Source organism: Arachis ipaensis, chromosome B4 (assembly GCF_059453495.1).
Source record: "Arachis ipaensis isolate K30076 ecotype BB chromosome B4, ASM5945349v1, whole genome shotgun sequence".
Classification (NCBI taxonomy): Eukaryota; Viridiplantae; Streptophyta; class Magnoliopsida; order Fabales; family Fabaceae; genus Arachis; species Arachis ipaensis.
In genome coordinates, this window is record NC_142439.1 from 98117615 (window position 1) to 98133770 (window position 16156).

The window sequence follows — 16156 nt, forward strand, 5'->3', positions numbered from 1 at the left end:
ACTCCCAGCCACCATTAGAATAATGACTTGCATCATTTTATGGTGGAGGAAAATATCCCATATGATTCTCTTGCTCATCTTGTGTCTCTGAAGCAAATCTCCATGAATTGGAGTGCTCATAATTTGTATTTTCTTGGTGATATTCCCAGCCATCATTAGAGATTGATGATGGTGGGTAATATCCCATAAAATTTTGTTTGACCATAAGATGAGTTGAACTCCATTTGTATTTTGTAAAATGCAACATCAATGAAAATTGAAATTACTCATATCAGAGATGAGAATTTCTTAGTGAGGCAAAAACACAAACACCTTGGTTTCAAGAACAAAAACAAAAAAAATGCTTAATCTAGACTTCTCACCCACTTAATCATTGTTGATCTAAATCAATCCCCGGCAACGGCGCCAAAAACTTGATGGAATTTTTTTGGAAAACGAATTCCAATCACCTAAAACTCACCGACAAGTGTATCGGGTCACATCAAGTAGTAAAACTCACTTAGAGTGAGGTCGATCCCACAGGGATTGATGGATCAAGCAACTTTAGTGGGTGATTAGTTTAGTCAAGCTAACATTGGTGAGTGATAATTGGTGCAGCAAAAAGTAAATGACAAAAAAATTTAAAGTGCAGAAAGTAAATTGGACATAAACTTAAAGAGCAAGAAATGTAAATTGCAGAAACTTAAATGACAAGAAATATAAATTGCAGTGAATGTAAAGGGGAGTGGGTGCTGGAAATTAAAGAAAGCAATAGATCAAAGCATAAAGCAATTGCAGGAGAATTAAACTTGCAGAAAAAGTAAATTAGATCATGAACAAATATGTAAAATGCCAAACAAGTGCAGAAGAATTAAATTGCTTGAAAGTAAATTGAATTGGGTGCTGGGAATTAAAGGAAGCAATAATTCAAGCAATTGGAAATCTAAATTGCAGGAAGAATAAAAGGATTTTGGGAGCTGGGATTCAAGAAATCAAACAAGGAAATGTAAATAGCAATCAAACAGAGAAGTAAAAGATGTAGCAGATTCAAACAGATTTGGAAAATCACTTGAAAAATCAAAACAGAAAGCAGCTTGACTCAATTGCAAAATCTAAATGAGAGGTTGAAGATCTCAGGAGCTCAATGAGACTAGAAAACAAGTCTAGATCTCAATCCCTTCCTTGATCCAATAGCAAACAGATTGAAGAAAAAAATAGAGATGAAAGCAGTAAAGAGAGCTTTGATTCAAATCACAATTCACTGAAATTATGCAGACAAGCAAACAGAGAGAATTCTCAAGGTGAGATTGAAACAGAATTTCTTCAATTCTCAACCAAAGATTTAAAACAAAAATCAAAACTAAGAGAGAGCTCTCTAATCCTAATGCTCTCTAGTAGAGCTAGCCTTTGTGCTCTCTAATGGGGCTCTCCTAACAAAGATGGAAATGATGCCTTATATAGGCTTTTTGCAAAATAAAATGAAATTGAAATGAAAAATAAATTAAATGAAAATCCTAATTCTAGCATGTTCTTGTGCCTTTGAGTGATGATGTGGGCGTTGCTTGCTTTGGATTTGAGGAGAAATGGGTTTGGTTGGCCTTGATTCAATTTGGAGAGGAATTGAATTTAAATGGAATTTTGGTTGAATTTTTGGCCCATGTGTATTTGCTCCCAGTAGAGTGCTCTGCTCTTATGGGGAGCGGAGCATTGGCTTGCCTTGTGTGTCTTGTGCGCTCCAAGCTTCCCTGGGCCGTGTCCATGTTGCGCAAGAAATAAGGAAAGTAGCGCTCTGCTCTTGGCAAGAGCATAGCACTCCTTTTGCTTGGGTGAGGACCCAAGTTCAAATCCTTGTGGCTTCACTAGCAAACATTTTCCTTTGATTTTTTCTTGGAGAGAGCATGACAATGCTCTCCAAGAGAGCGGAGCACAATAATGATATAGAGCGCTACTTTGCTTTGGAGTGAGGCTCCAGTTTCGAGCCTTGGTGGTTGCACTTTGGTATATTTTTTACTTGTTTTTGGTCCTTAAAGATGCATTTAACTCGTACCCCAATTTTATGCCAAATATGGATTTCCATACATCGTTGGAAAGCTCTGAATGTAAGCTTTCTAACGCAACTGAAAGAACATCAATCGGACGTCTGTAGCTCACGTTATAGCCCTTTGAAGGAGGCATGGTCATGCTGTGAGCGCCCAGGTTTTAACTTAGCGAAAATTTTGCTTCAAAGCCCAATTAACATCACGATAAAGCTCTGCTCTTGCCAAGAGCGGAGCTTTGTGTGCTGATTGCCTATTCTCCTTTAATTTGGTCATGGGCCACGCTTTTAAAAGCGTGGCCTAGGGCTCCAAAGTGTGCTCCAACTTCAAAGTGTGCCCTAAAGCTCTTTTTTTCTCCTTTTTAGCTTATTTTGTACTTCTTTGCTTCTTTTTCTTCTTATATCCTACAAGATTTATAAAATTAAAAGATCAAGAAAATATACCATTTAAGCACAAAAGCATTCAATATTTAAGCACAAATCATCTATTTCTTGTATGAAAAAGCATAGAAAAATATGACATGATGACATGTCATCAGGCCCTCCTATCCACTGATGCTCAAAGCCTTGGATCCTTTTTATTTTACCCTTGCCTTTTGGTTTAAAGGGATATTGGCTTTTTCTGCTTGCTTTTTTTCTTTTTCTTTCTTTTTCTTATTTTTTTCGCCTTTTTTTCAAGCTTTCTATTCACTGCTTTTTCTTGCTTCAAGAATCATTTTTATGATTTTTCAGATTATCAATAACATTTCTCCTTTTCCATTATTCTTTCAAGAGCCAACAATTTTAACATTCATAAACAACAAATTCAAAAATATGCACTGTTCAAGCATTCATTCAGACAACAAAAAGTATTGCCACCACATCAAAATAATTAAACTATTTTAAAATTTGAAATTCATGTACTTCTTTTTCTTTTTCAGAAAACATGTTTCATTTAAGAAAGGTGATGGATTCATAGGAAATTCATATCTTTAAGACATAGACACTAGACACTAATGATCATGTAATAAAGACAAAACATAGATAAAACATAAAGCATATAAATCGAAAAACAGAAAAACAAATAGACAAGGAGATTAAGTAACGGGTCCACCTTAGTGAAGGTGGCGTCTTCTTCCTCTTGAAGAACCAATGGTGCTCTTGAGCTCCTCTATGTCTCTTCCTTGTCTTTGTTGCTCCTCCCTCATGGCTCTTTGATCTGCAGTCAAATGCTCTACCAATGAACTATGGACCCTTGAGATGAACCTCTCCATCTCTCATGACTCGGGGGTGGAAGCAACTGCCTTCCTTTTCCTCTTTCTAGAGGTTTCTCCGGCCTTAGGTGCCATAAATGGTTATGGAAAAACAAAAAGCAACACTTTTTTCCACACCAAACTTAAAAGGTTTTCCCGTCCTCAATCAAAAGAAGATAGAAGGGAGTAGAAGGAGAAGTGGAAGAGATGGAGGTGTGTGAATGGGTGGGTTTGGGAGGGGAATGGTTTGAATTGGAATGGTGAGGTAGGTGGGGATCCTGGGAAAGAGAGAATGAGTTGAGGTTGGTGGAGATCCTATGGGGTCCACAGATCCTGAGGGGTCAAGGACTTATCATCCCTGCTCTATTGAGGCGTGGAAAAACGCCCTTAGTGTGCAATCCTGGCGTTTAATGCCAGACTGCTACTTGTTTCTGGTGTTAAACGCCAGCTTTTCTCCCTTTCTTGGTGTTAAACGCCAACTTGATGCTCTGTTCTGGCGTTAAACGCCAGTCTGGTGCTTGTTTCTGGTGTTTAACGCCAGCTTGATGCTTCTTTCTGGCGTTAAACGCTAGTAAGCTCTTCCTCCAGGGTGAGCTATTTTTAATGCTGTTTTTCATTCTAGTTTTGATTTTTCAATTATTTTTGTGACTTCACATGATCATCAACCTAAAGAAAACATAAAATAGCAATGGAAAATAAATAGATATAATTAAATAACATTGGGTTGCCTCCCAACAAGCGCTTCTTTAATGTCAATAGCTTGACAGTGAGCTCTCATGGAGCCTCACTGATAATCAGAGCAGGGTTGGGGCCTCTAAACACCAAACTTAGAGTTTGGTTGTGGCCTCTCAACACCAAACTTAGAGTTTGGTTGTGGCCTCCCAACACCAAACTTAGAGTTTGAATGTGGGGGTTTTGTTTGACTCTGTATTGAGAGAAGCTTTTCATTCTTCCTCTCCATGGTTACAGAAGGAGAACCTTGAGTCTTATAGTTTGCAACGTCTGCAAGCCACGGAGCTTCCTGAATAGCAAACAAATACTCATCTAGAAAGGTTTCAGAGAACTCAGTAGGAGGGAGGGATGCTCCTGCTACTGGTTCTATCCGGGACAGGTGATCAGCTACTTGATTCTCTGTCCTTTTTCTGTCTCTTATTTCTATATCAAACTCTTGCAGAAGCAACAACCATCTTATGAGTCTGGGTTTTGAATCCTGCTTTGTGAGGAGATATTTTAGAGCAGCATGGTCAGTGTACACAATCACTTTTGATCCCACTAAATAAGATCTGAACTTGTCAAAGGCATAAACCACTGCAAGCAACTCCTTTTTTGTGGTTGTATAATTCTTCTGTGCGTCATTCAAAACACGGCTAGCATAGTAAATGACGTGCAGAAGCTTGTTATGCCTCTGTCCCAATACTGCACCAATGGCATGGTCACTGGCATCACACATTAGTTCGAATGGTAATGTCCAGTCTGGTGCAGAAATGACAGGTGTTGTGACCAACTTAGCCTTCAGAGTCTCAAAGGCCTGCAAACACCCTATGTCAAAGACAAATGGTATGTCAGCAACTAGCAGATTGCTCAGAGGTTTTGCGATTTTTGAAAAATCCTTTATAAACCTCCTATAGAATCCTGCATGACCCAGAAAGCTTCTAATTGCCTTAACATTGGTGGGTGGTGGTAATTTTTTAATTACCTCTACCTTAGCTTGATCCACCTCTATTCCCTTGTTCGAAATTTTATGCCCAAGGACAATTCCTTCAGTCACCATAAAGTGACATTTTTCCCAATTTAAAACCAGGTTAGTCTCTTGGCATCTTTTCAGAACAAGTGCAAGATGGTTAAGACAGGAGCTAAATGAGTCTCCAAATACTGAGAAGTCATCCATGAAAACTTCCAGAAATTTCTCTACCATATCAAAGAAGATAGAGAGCATGCACCTTTGAAAGGTTGTAGGTGCATTGCACAGACCAAAAGGCATTTTTCTGTATGCAAATACTCCAGATGGACATGTGAATGTTGTTTTCTCTTGGTCCTGAGGATCTACTGCAATTTGGTTGTATCCTGAATAGCCATCCAAAAAGCAGTAATATTCATGACCTGTTAGTCTCTCCAGCATCTGGTCTATAAATGGTAAAAGAAAGTGATCCTTCCTGGTGGCTGTATTGAGCCTTCTGTAGTCAATACACATACGCCACCCTGTAAATGTTCTTGTAGGAACTGATGAGTGGATAATTTATACACTTTTTGGCATTGTTTTTACATAATTTTTAGTATGATTTAGTTAGTTTTTAGTATATTTTTATTACTTTTTAAATAAAATTCACATTTCTGGACTTTACTATGAGTTTGTGTGTTTTTCTGTGATTTCAGGTAATTTCTGGCTGAAATTGAGGGACTTGAGCAAAAATCAGATTCAGAGGCTGAAGAAGGACTGCAGATGCTGTTGGATTCTGACCTCCCTGCACTCAAAGTGGATTTTCTGGAGCTACAGGAGTGCAAATGGCACGCTCTTAATTATGTTAGAAAGTAGACATCCAGGGCTTTCCAACAATATATAATAGTTCATACTTAGCCCGAGTTTAGACAACGCAAACTGGCGTTCAACGCCAGCTCTCTACCCTATTCTGGAGTTAAACGCCAGAAACAGGTTGCAAAGTAGAGTTAAACGCCAGAAACAGGTTACAAACTGGCGTTCAACTCCAAGGAAGACCTCTACACGTGAAAGCTTCAATGCTCAATCCAAGCACACACCAAGTGGGCCCGGAAGTGGATTTCTGCATCATTTACTTATTTTTGTAACCCTAGTAACTAGTTTAGTATAAATAGGACTATTTACTATTGTATTTACATCTTTTGATCATGTTTTGATGATTGAACCCTCTTTGGGAGGCTTCTTCTTCACATGCTTGAACTATGTATGCTGAAGCTTGGCTGGCCATTGGCCATGTCTAGTGTTTTGGACCGGAGCTTTCACTGAAAGCTTGGCTGGCTAGTGAGCCATGTCTAATTCCTGGACCGGAGTTTTAGACTAATATTGCAAGATTCCTGGAATTCCAATTAAAACTTTTGAAATCCTTATTTTCCTTTTCAAAAGAATTTTCGAAAAATCCAAAAAAATTTATAAAATCATAAAACTAAAAATAATTTGTGTTTCTTGTTTGTGTATAGTGTCAATTGCATGTTTATCTCTTTCTTGCATTTTTCGAAAATTCATGCATTCCATTCTTCATGATCTTCAAGTTGTTCTTGATGAATCCTCTTGTTTGATCTTCATATTTTCTTGTTGTGTGTTGCATCTTATTTTTCACATGCATTCTTGCATTCATAGTGTCCAAAGTTTGAAAATTTCTAAGTTTGGTGTCTTGCATGTTTTTCTTTTCTTAAAAATTTTCAAAAATAAGTTCTTGGTGTTCATCTTGACATTCAAAGTGTTCTTGCATGCATTGTGTGTTTTGATTCACATTTTTCATGTTTTGAGTCTTTTCATTGTTTTTCTCTTTCATCATTAAAAATTCAAAAATAAAAAAAATATCTTTCCCTTATTTCACTCATAATTTTCGAAAATTTGATTTGATTCAGTCAAAAGTTTTAAAATTTAATTGTTTCTTATGAGTCAAATCAAATTTTCAATTTAAAAATTTTATCTTTTTCAAAAATCAAATCTTTTTCATTTTTTCTTTCATAATTTCGAAATTTTCAAAATTTATTTTCAAAATCTTTTTCTTATTTCTATTTCATATTTTCGAAATTGATGCTAACAATTAATGTGATTGATTCAAAAATTTTAAGTTTGTTACTTGCCTAGTAAGAAAAGTTCAATCTTTAAATTTTAAAATCATATCTTTTTGTTTCTTGTTAGTTAAGTAATCAAATTTAATTTTCAAAATCAAATCTTTTTAAATTTCTTTTTCAAATCTTTTTTTTTTAAAAATAAATGTCAATCACATCTTTTTCAAAATCTTTTCTAACCTCTTATCTTTTTAAAATTGATTTTCAAATCTTTTTCAAACTAATCCTATCTTTTTGTTTGATTCTTATCTTTTTTTCAAAACTACCTAACTAATTTTCTCTCTCTAATTTTCGAAAATCACCTTTCTCTTTTTCAAAATTCCTTTTTAATTAACTAATTGTTTTAAATTTTAATTTAATTTAATTTTTCTTTTTTAAAAAAAATTCGAATTATAACCTTAATTTTAATTTAAAAACAAAAATATTTTTATTTTATTTAATTTTCGAAATCTTCCATCTCTCATCTCCTTCTAATTATTTATTTATCTACTAACACTTCTCTTCTTCTTAAAAATTCGAACCCTCTCTTCCTCTTGGTGTTCAAATTTCTCTTCTTCTATTCTCTTCTCTTCTACTCACATAAAGGAACCTCTCTACTGTGGCAAAGAGGATCCCTATTATTTTCTATTCTCTTCTTTTTCATATAAGCAGGAACAAGGATAAGAACATTCTTGTTGAAGCTGATCCTGAACCTGAAAGGACTCTGAAGAGGAAGCTAAAGCACAACTCTCTTGAGAAAATCTGACAGAAATTTTTGAAAAAGAAGGAGACATGGCCGAAAATAATAACAATGCAAGGAAGATGCTTGGTGAATTTACTGCACCAAATTCCAATTTATATGGAAGAAGCATCTCAATCCCTGCCATTGGAGCAAACAATTTTAAGCTAAAGCCTCAATTAGTTTCTCTAATGCAACAGAACTGCAAGTTTCATGGACTTCCATCAGAAAATCCTTTTCAGTTCTTAACTGAATTCTTGCAGATCTGTGATACTGTTAAGACCAATGGGGTTGACTCCGAGGTCTACAGGCTTAAGCTTTTCCCATTTGCTGTAAGAGACAGAGCTAGACTATGGTTGGACTCTCAACCTAAAGATAGCCTGAACTCTTGGGATAAGCTGGTCACGGCTTTCTTAGCCAAGTTCTTTCCTCCTCAAAAGCTTAGCAAGCTTAGAGTGGATGTTCAAACCTTCAAACAGAAAGAAGGTGAATCCCTCTATGAAGCTTGGGAGAGATACAAGCAACTGACCAAAAAGTGTCCTTCTGACATGCTTTCAGAATGGACCATCCTGGATATATTCTATGATGGTCTGTCTGAATTATCTAAGATGTCATTGGACCATTCTGCAGGTGGATTTATTCACCTAAAGAAAACGCCTGCAGAAGCTCAAGAACTCATTGACATGGTTGCAAATAACCAGTTCATGTACACTTCTGAAAGGAATTCTGTGAGTAATGGGACGCCTCAGAGGAAGGGAGTTCTTGAAATTGATACTCTGAATACCATATTGGCTCAGAATAAAATATTAACTCAGCAAGTCAATATGATTTCTCAGAGTCTGAATGGATTGCAAGCTACATCTAACAGTACTCAAGAGGCATCTTCTGAAGAAGAAGCTTATAATCCTGAGAACCCTGCAATAGCAGAGGTGAATTACATGGGGGAACCCTATGGAAATACCTATAATTCCTCATGGAGAAATCATCTAAATTTCTCATGGAAGGATCAACAAAAGCCCCAACAAGGCTTTAATAATGGTGGAAGAAACAGGTTTAGCAATAGCAAACCTTTTCCATCATCCACTCAGCAACAGACAGAGAATTCTGAGCAAAATCCATCTAGCTTAGCAAATATAGTCTCTGATCTATCTAAGGCCACTTTAAGTTTCATGAATGAAACAAGGTCCTCTATTAGAAATTTGGAGGCACAAGTGGGCCAGCAGAGTAAAAGAGTCACTGAAACCCCTCTTAGTACTCTCCCAAGCAATACAGAAGAGAATCCAAAAAGAGAGTGCAAGGCCATTACCTTGCTTGGTGTGGCCGAACCCAAAGTAGAGGAGGAGGGCGTGAATCCTAGTGAGGAAGACCTCCTGGGACGTTCACTGACCGATAAGGAGTTTCCCTTTGAGGAACCAAAGGAATCTGAGGCTCATCTAGAGATCATAGAGATTCCATTGAACCTCCTTTTGCCCTTTATGAGCTCTGATAAGTATTCATCCTCTGAAGAGGATGAAGACATTACTGAAGAGCAAGCTGTTAAACACCTTGGTGCAATCATGAAGCTGAATGCCAAATTATTTGGTAATGAGACTTGGGAGGATGAACCTCCATTGCTCATCAAGGAACTAAATGCCTTGGTTCAGCAAACTCTACCTCAAAAGAAATAGGATCCTGGTAAATTCCTAATTCCCTGTAACATAGGCACCATGACCTTTGAGAAGGCTCTGTATGACCTGGGGTCAGGAATAAACTTAATGCCACTCTCTGTAATGGAGAAACTTGGAATCTTTGAGGTGTAAGCTGCCAGAATCTCATTAGAGATGGCAGACAACTCAAGAAAATAGGCTTATGGACTAGTAGAGGACGTGATAGTCAAGGTTGAAGGCCTTTACATCCCTGCTGATTTCATAATCCTAGACACTGGGAAGGAAGAGGATGAATCCATCATCCTTGGAAGACCCTTCCTAGCCACAGCAAGAGCTGTGATTGATGTGGACAGAGGAGAATTGGCCCTTCAACTGAATGAGGACAATCTTATGTTTAAAACTCAAAAATCGCCTTCTGTAACCATGGAGAGGAAGCATGAAAATCTTCTCTCACTGCAGAGTCAACCAAAGCCCCCACAGTCAAACTTTAAGTTTGGTGTTGGGAGGCCACAACCAAACTCTAAGTTTGGTGTTGAACCCCCACATTCAAACTCTAAGTTTGGTGTTGGGAGGTCCCAACAATGCTCTGAACATCTGTGAGGCTCCATGAGAGCTCACTGTCAAGCTATTGACTTTAAAGAAGCACTTGTTGGGAGGCAACCCAATATTATTTAATTATATCTATTTATTTTCTATTGTTATTTTATTTTTTTTAGGTTGATGATCATGTGAAGTCACAAAACCTACTGAAAAATCAAAAACAGAATGAAAAACAGCATTAAAAACAGCTCACCCTGGAAGAAGAGATTACTGGTGTTTAAACGCCAGAAAGAAGCATCAAGAAGAGGAAGACACCACCCTCACTAAGGTGGACCCGTTCCTTAATCTCCTTGTCCTTATTTTCCTGTTTTTCGTTTACTATGCTTCATGTTTATTTATGTTTGTATCTTTATTACATGATCATTAGTGTTTAAGTGTCTATATCTTGAAGCTATGAATGTCCTATGAATCCATCACCTCTCTTAATTGAAAACTGTTCTAAAAAATCAAAAGAACAAGAAGTACATGGTTTCGAATTCATCCTTGAAACTAGTTTAATTATTTTGATGTGGTGACAATACTTTTTGTTTTCTGAATGAATGTTTGAACAGTGCATATGTCTTTTGATATTGTGGTTTATGAATGTTAAATATGTTGGCTCTTGAAAGAATGATGAAAAAGGAGAAATGTTATTGATAATCTGAAAAATCATAAAATTGATTCTTGAAGCAAGAAAAAGCAGTGAATACAAAAGCTTGCGAAGAAAAAAAAAAGAGAAAAGAAAAATGGCGAAAAAAAATGAAAAAGAAAGAGCAAGCAGAAAAAGCCAAAAGCTCTTTAAACCAAAAGGCAAGAGCAAAAAGCCAATAGCCCTTAAAATCAAAAGGCAAGGGTAATAAAAAGGATCCAAGGCTTTGAGCATCAGTGGATAGGAGGGCCTAAATGAATAAAATCCTGGCCTAAGCGGCTAAACCAAGCTGTCCCTAACCATGTGCTTGTGGCGTGAAGGTGTCAAGTGAAAACTTGAGACTGAGCGGTTAAAGTCAAGGTCCAAAGCAAAAAAAAGAGTGTGCTTAAGAACCCTGGACAGCTCTAATTGGGGACTTTAGCAAAGCTGAGTCACAATCTGAAAAGGTTCACCCAGTTATGTGTCTGTGGCATGTATGTATCCGGTGGTAATATTGGAAAACAGAGTGCTTAGGGCTACGGCCAAGACTCATAAAGTAGCTGTGTTCAAGAATCAACATACTGAACTCGGAGAATCAATAACACTATCTAAAATCTATGTTCCTATAGATGCCAATCATTCTGAACTTCAATGGATAAAGTGAGATGCCAAAACTATTCAAGAGGCAAAAAGCTACTAGTCCCGCTCATCTGATTGGAGCTACGTTTCATTGATATTTTGGAATTTATAGTATATTCTCTTCTTTTTATCCTATTTGATTTTCAGTTGCTTGGGCACAAGCAACAATTTAAGTTTGGTGTTGTGATGAGCGGATAATTTATACGCTTTTTGGCATTATTTTTACATAGTTTTTAGTATGATTTAGTTAGTTTTTAGTATATTTTTATTAGTTTTTTAATAAAATTCACATTTCTGGACTTTACTATGAGTTTGTGTTTTTTTCTGTGATTTCAGGTAATTTCTAGCTGAAATTGAGGGACTTGAGTAAAAATCAGATTCAGAGGCTGAAGAAGGACTGCAAATGCTGTTGGATTCTAACCTCCCTGCTCTCAAAGTGAATTTTCTGGAGCTACAAAAGTCCAAATGGAGTGCTCTCAATTGAGTTGAAAAGTAGACATTCAGGGCTTTCCAGCAATATATAATAGTCCATACTTTGCCCGAGTTTTGATGATGCAAACTGGCGTTCAACGCCAGCTCTCTGCCCTATTTTGGAGTTAAACGCCAGAAACAGGTTGCAAAGCAGAGTTAAACGCCAGGAACAGGTTACAAACTGGCGTTCAACTCCAAGGAAGACCTCTACACGTGAAAGCTTCAATGCTCAGCCCAAGCACACACCAAGTGGGCCCGGAAGTGGATTTCTGCATCATTTACTTATTTCTGTAACCCTAGTAACTAGTTAAGTATAAATAGGACTATTTACTATTGTATTTACATCTTTTGATCATGTTTTGATGATTGAAACCTCTTTGGGAGGCTGGCCATTTGGCCATACCTGGACCATTATCACTTATGTATTTTCAACGGTAGAGTTTCTACACACCATAGATTAAGGTGTGGAGCTCTGCTGTTCCTCATGAATTAATGCAAAGTACTATTATTTTTCTATTCAATTCAAGCCTATTTCTTCTCTAAGATATTCATTCGCACACAAGAACATGATGAATGTGATGATTATGTGACGTTCATCATCATTCTCACTTATGAACGCGTGCCTGACAAACACTTCCGTTCTATATGTAAACAAGCTTAAATGTGTATCTCTTAGCCTTCTGATCGTGAGATCAGAGTCTTCGTGGTATAGGCTAGAATTATTGGCGGCCATTCTTGAGGTCCGGAAAGTCTAAACATTGTCTGTGGTATTCCGAGTAGGATCTGGGAAGGGATGGCTGTGACGAGCTTCAAACTCGCGAGTACTGGGCGTAGTGACAGACGCAAAAAGATTACTGAATCCTATTCCAGTAGGATCGAGAACCGATAGATGATTAGTTGTGCAGTGACAGCGCATTTTGGACCATTTTCACTGAGAGGACGGGATGTAGCCATTGACAACGGTGATGCCCTACATAAAGCTTGCCATAGAAAGGAGTATGAAGGATTGGATGAAAGCAATAGGAAAGCAGAGGTTCAGAAGGAACAAAAGCATCTCCATACGCTTATCTAAAATTCTCACCAATGAATTACATAAGCATCTCTATCTTTATTTTACGTTTTATTTATATTTTAATTATTAAAACTCTATAACCATTTGAATCCGCCTGACTGAGATTTACAAGGTGACCATAGCTTGCTTCAAGCCGACAATCTCCGTGGGATCGACCCTTACTCACGTAAGGTTTATTACTTGGACGATCCAGTGCACTTGCTGGTTAGTTGTGCGAAGTTGTGACAAAGAATTAAGATTATGAATGTGCGTATACAGTTTTTGACGCTGTTACCAAGGAATGAACGATCACGATTTTGCATACCAGGAACCAGTTCATTCTTTTCATTATGAACCACTGTCATTCCTCCCTTCTTAGGGACAACATGGACAGGGCTCACCCAGGGGCTATCAGAAATAGGATAAATAATCCCAGCCTCTAGTAACTTAGTGACCTCTTTCTGCACCACCTCCTTCATGGCGGGATTTAGCCGCCTCTGTGGTTGAACCACTGGCTTAGCATCATCCTCTAATAGGATCTTATGCATGCATCTGGCTGGGCTAATGCCCTTAAGATCACTTATGGACCACCCAAGAGCTGTCTTGTGTGTCCTTAGCACCTGAATTATTGCTTTCTCTTCCTGTGGCTCTAAAGCAGAGCTTATGATTACAGGAAAAGTGTCGCCGTCTCCCAGAAATGCATATTTCATGGATGGTGGTAGTGGTTTGAGCTCGGGTTTAGGAGGTTTCTCCTCTTCCTGAGGAGTTTTCAGAGGTTCTTTTAGTTCCTCTGGTTCTTCTAGATCAGGCTGAACATCTTTAAAAATGTCCTCTAGCTCTGATTCGAGACTCTCAGTCATATTGACCTCTTCCACCAGGGAGTCAATAATATCAACGCTCAGGCAGTCTTCTGATGTGTCTGGATGCTGCATAGCTTTGACAACATTCAACTTAAACTCATCCTCATTGACTCTCAGGGTTATCTCCCCTTTTTGGACGTCAATGAGGGTTCGTCCAGTTGCTAGGAATGGTCTTTCTAGAATGAGAGTTGCACTCTTTTGCTCCTCCATTTCCAGTACTACAAAGTCAGTAGGGAAGGCAAATGGCCCAACCTTGACAATCATGTCCTCAATTATGCCTGATGGGTATTTAATGGAGCCATCAGCAAGTTGAAGACAAATCCGGGTTGGTTTGACCTCTTCAGTCAAGCCAAGCTTTCTGATAGTGGATGCAGGGATTAGGTTGATACTTGCCCCAAGATCACATAGAGCTGTCTTGGTGCAAGCACCCTCTAATGTGCATGGTATCATAAAGCTTCCGGGATCCTTAAGCTTTTCTGGTAAGCTTGTTAGGATGACTGCACTGCATTCTTCAGTGAGAAAAACTTTTTCTGTTTCTCTCCAATCCTTCTTATGACTTAAGATCTCTTTCATGAACTTAGCATAAGAGGGTATTTGCTCAAGTGCCTTTACAAATGGAATCTTTATTTCAAGAGTCCTGAGATAGTCTGCAAAGCGGGCAAATTGTTTATCCTGTTCTGCTTGGCGGAGTTTCTGAGGATAAGGTATTTTGGCTTTATATTCTTCAACCTTAGTTGCTGCAGGTTTATTTCCTACAGAGGTAAGTTGAGAAGCCTTCTTGAGGGAGTTATTATCAGCACTTACAGGTGTCTGATCCCTCACTGGCGTTTGAACACCAAACTTATTCTTTTTTGGGCTCTTACTATCCTCAGAGGGATTTTGGGTAGCAGGTTACTCATCCTCTGTCAGCTGTTCTTTTTTTGGCTTTCTGCTTCTTTGAGTTGATGTATTTAATATTTTTCCACTTCTTAATTGAATTGCTTGGCACTCTTCTGTTATCTGTTTTGATAACTGCTATTTTGTCTGATTCACTTGTGATTCCATATCCTTGTTAGCATTTTTGGTTTCTTGTAGCATCTCCTTAATTTCTGATAACTGCCTTGTTATAGAAGATAGTTGCTGATTGAGTTCAGCAACTTGTTCCTGAGGACTAAAGTCAGCTAATACTGCCTTAGCTTCTTCTTTCATAGAGGACTCATTACTTATGTATAGATGCTGATTTCTAGCAAAGATATCAATAAGCTCTTGAGCCTCTTCAACAGTCTTTCTCATGTGTATAGATCCACCAGCTGAGTGGTCTAGAGATATCTGAGCTTTTTCTGTAAGCTCGTAGTAGAAGATGTCTAACTGTACCCACTCTGAAAACATTTCAGAAGGGCACTTCCTTAACATCCCTCTGTACCTCTCCCAGGCATTATAAAGGGATTCATCATCCTCTTGTTTAAAGCCTTGGATGTCCAGCCTTAGCTGTGTCATCCTTTTTGGAGAGAAATATTGATTTAGGAATTTGTCTGATAACTGTTTCCATGTTCTTATGCTTGCAGTGGGTTGGTTATTTAACCACCTCTTAGCTTGATCTTTTACAGCAAACAGAAACAGTAACAGCCTGTATACATCCTGATCTACCTCCTTGTCACGCACTGTGTCAGCAATTTGCAAGAACTGTGCCAGAAACTCAGTAGGTTCTTCCTGTGGAAGACCGAAATACTGGCAATTTTGCTGCACCATGACAATGAGCTGAGAATTTAGCTCAAAACTGCTTGCTTTGATGGGAGGTATACAGATACTACTCCCGTATGCAGTAGTAATGGGGTTGGCATATGACCCCAGAGTCCTTCTGGACTGTTCATTTTCACTTAAGTCCATGATGGATAAAGGGAGATGATGTGAATTGCAAAATATAAAAAAAATTATTATTTTTTTTCTTTTTGAGTACCGAAAATTAAAAGGAAAATAAAATAAAATAAATTAACTATAATTTCGAAAATTAGAAAAATAGATAAAAAGGAAAATTGAAAATTAAAATAAGTAATTAATTAAAAAGATTTGAAAAATGTATGATTTTAAAATTTTAGATTGGAAAAGATAAGATAAGATTTTGAAAAAGATATGATTTTAAAATTTTTGACCAAATCAACCTAATGAATTCGAAAATTATGAGCAATTAAAGGAAAGGATAATTTTTTTTATTTTTGAATTTTTATGAGGAAAGAGAAGAACGTACAATAGACACAAGACTTAAAATTTTTAGATCTAATGCTCCTTGTTTTTCGAAAATTTTGGAGGGAAAATACTAAGGAACACCAAACTTAAAAATTTTAGGATCAAAATACAAAGAAGACTCAAGAACACCTTGAAGACTCACAAGAACAACAAGAATAAAATTCAAAGACTCAAGAACATAAAAAGAACACCAAACTTAAAACTTTTAGAAAACTAAAAATAAATTTTCAAAAATTAAAGAAAAATAACAAGAGAACACCAAACTTAAAAGCTTGACACAAGATTTAATCAAAGGAAAATTAT

General features: G+C 37.4%; 1 non-coding gene across 1 annotated transcript; it reads right to left on the minus strand.

Annotated features, from left to right (window-relative positions):
- Positions 1–8202: 8202 nt before the first annotated feature.
- Positions 8203–8310, minus strand: LOC148568509 (small nucleolar RNA R71). The gene has a single exon (XR_015881513.1). It is a non-coding gene; the product is annotated as a small nucleolar RNA R71 (small nucleolar RNA).
- Between the last annotated feature and the right edge of the window lie 7846 nt (positions 8311–16156).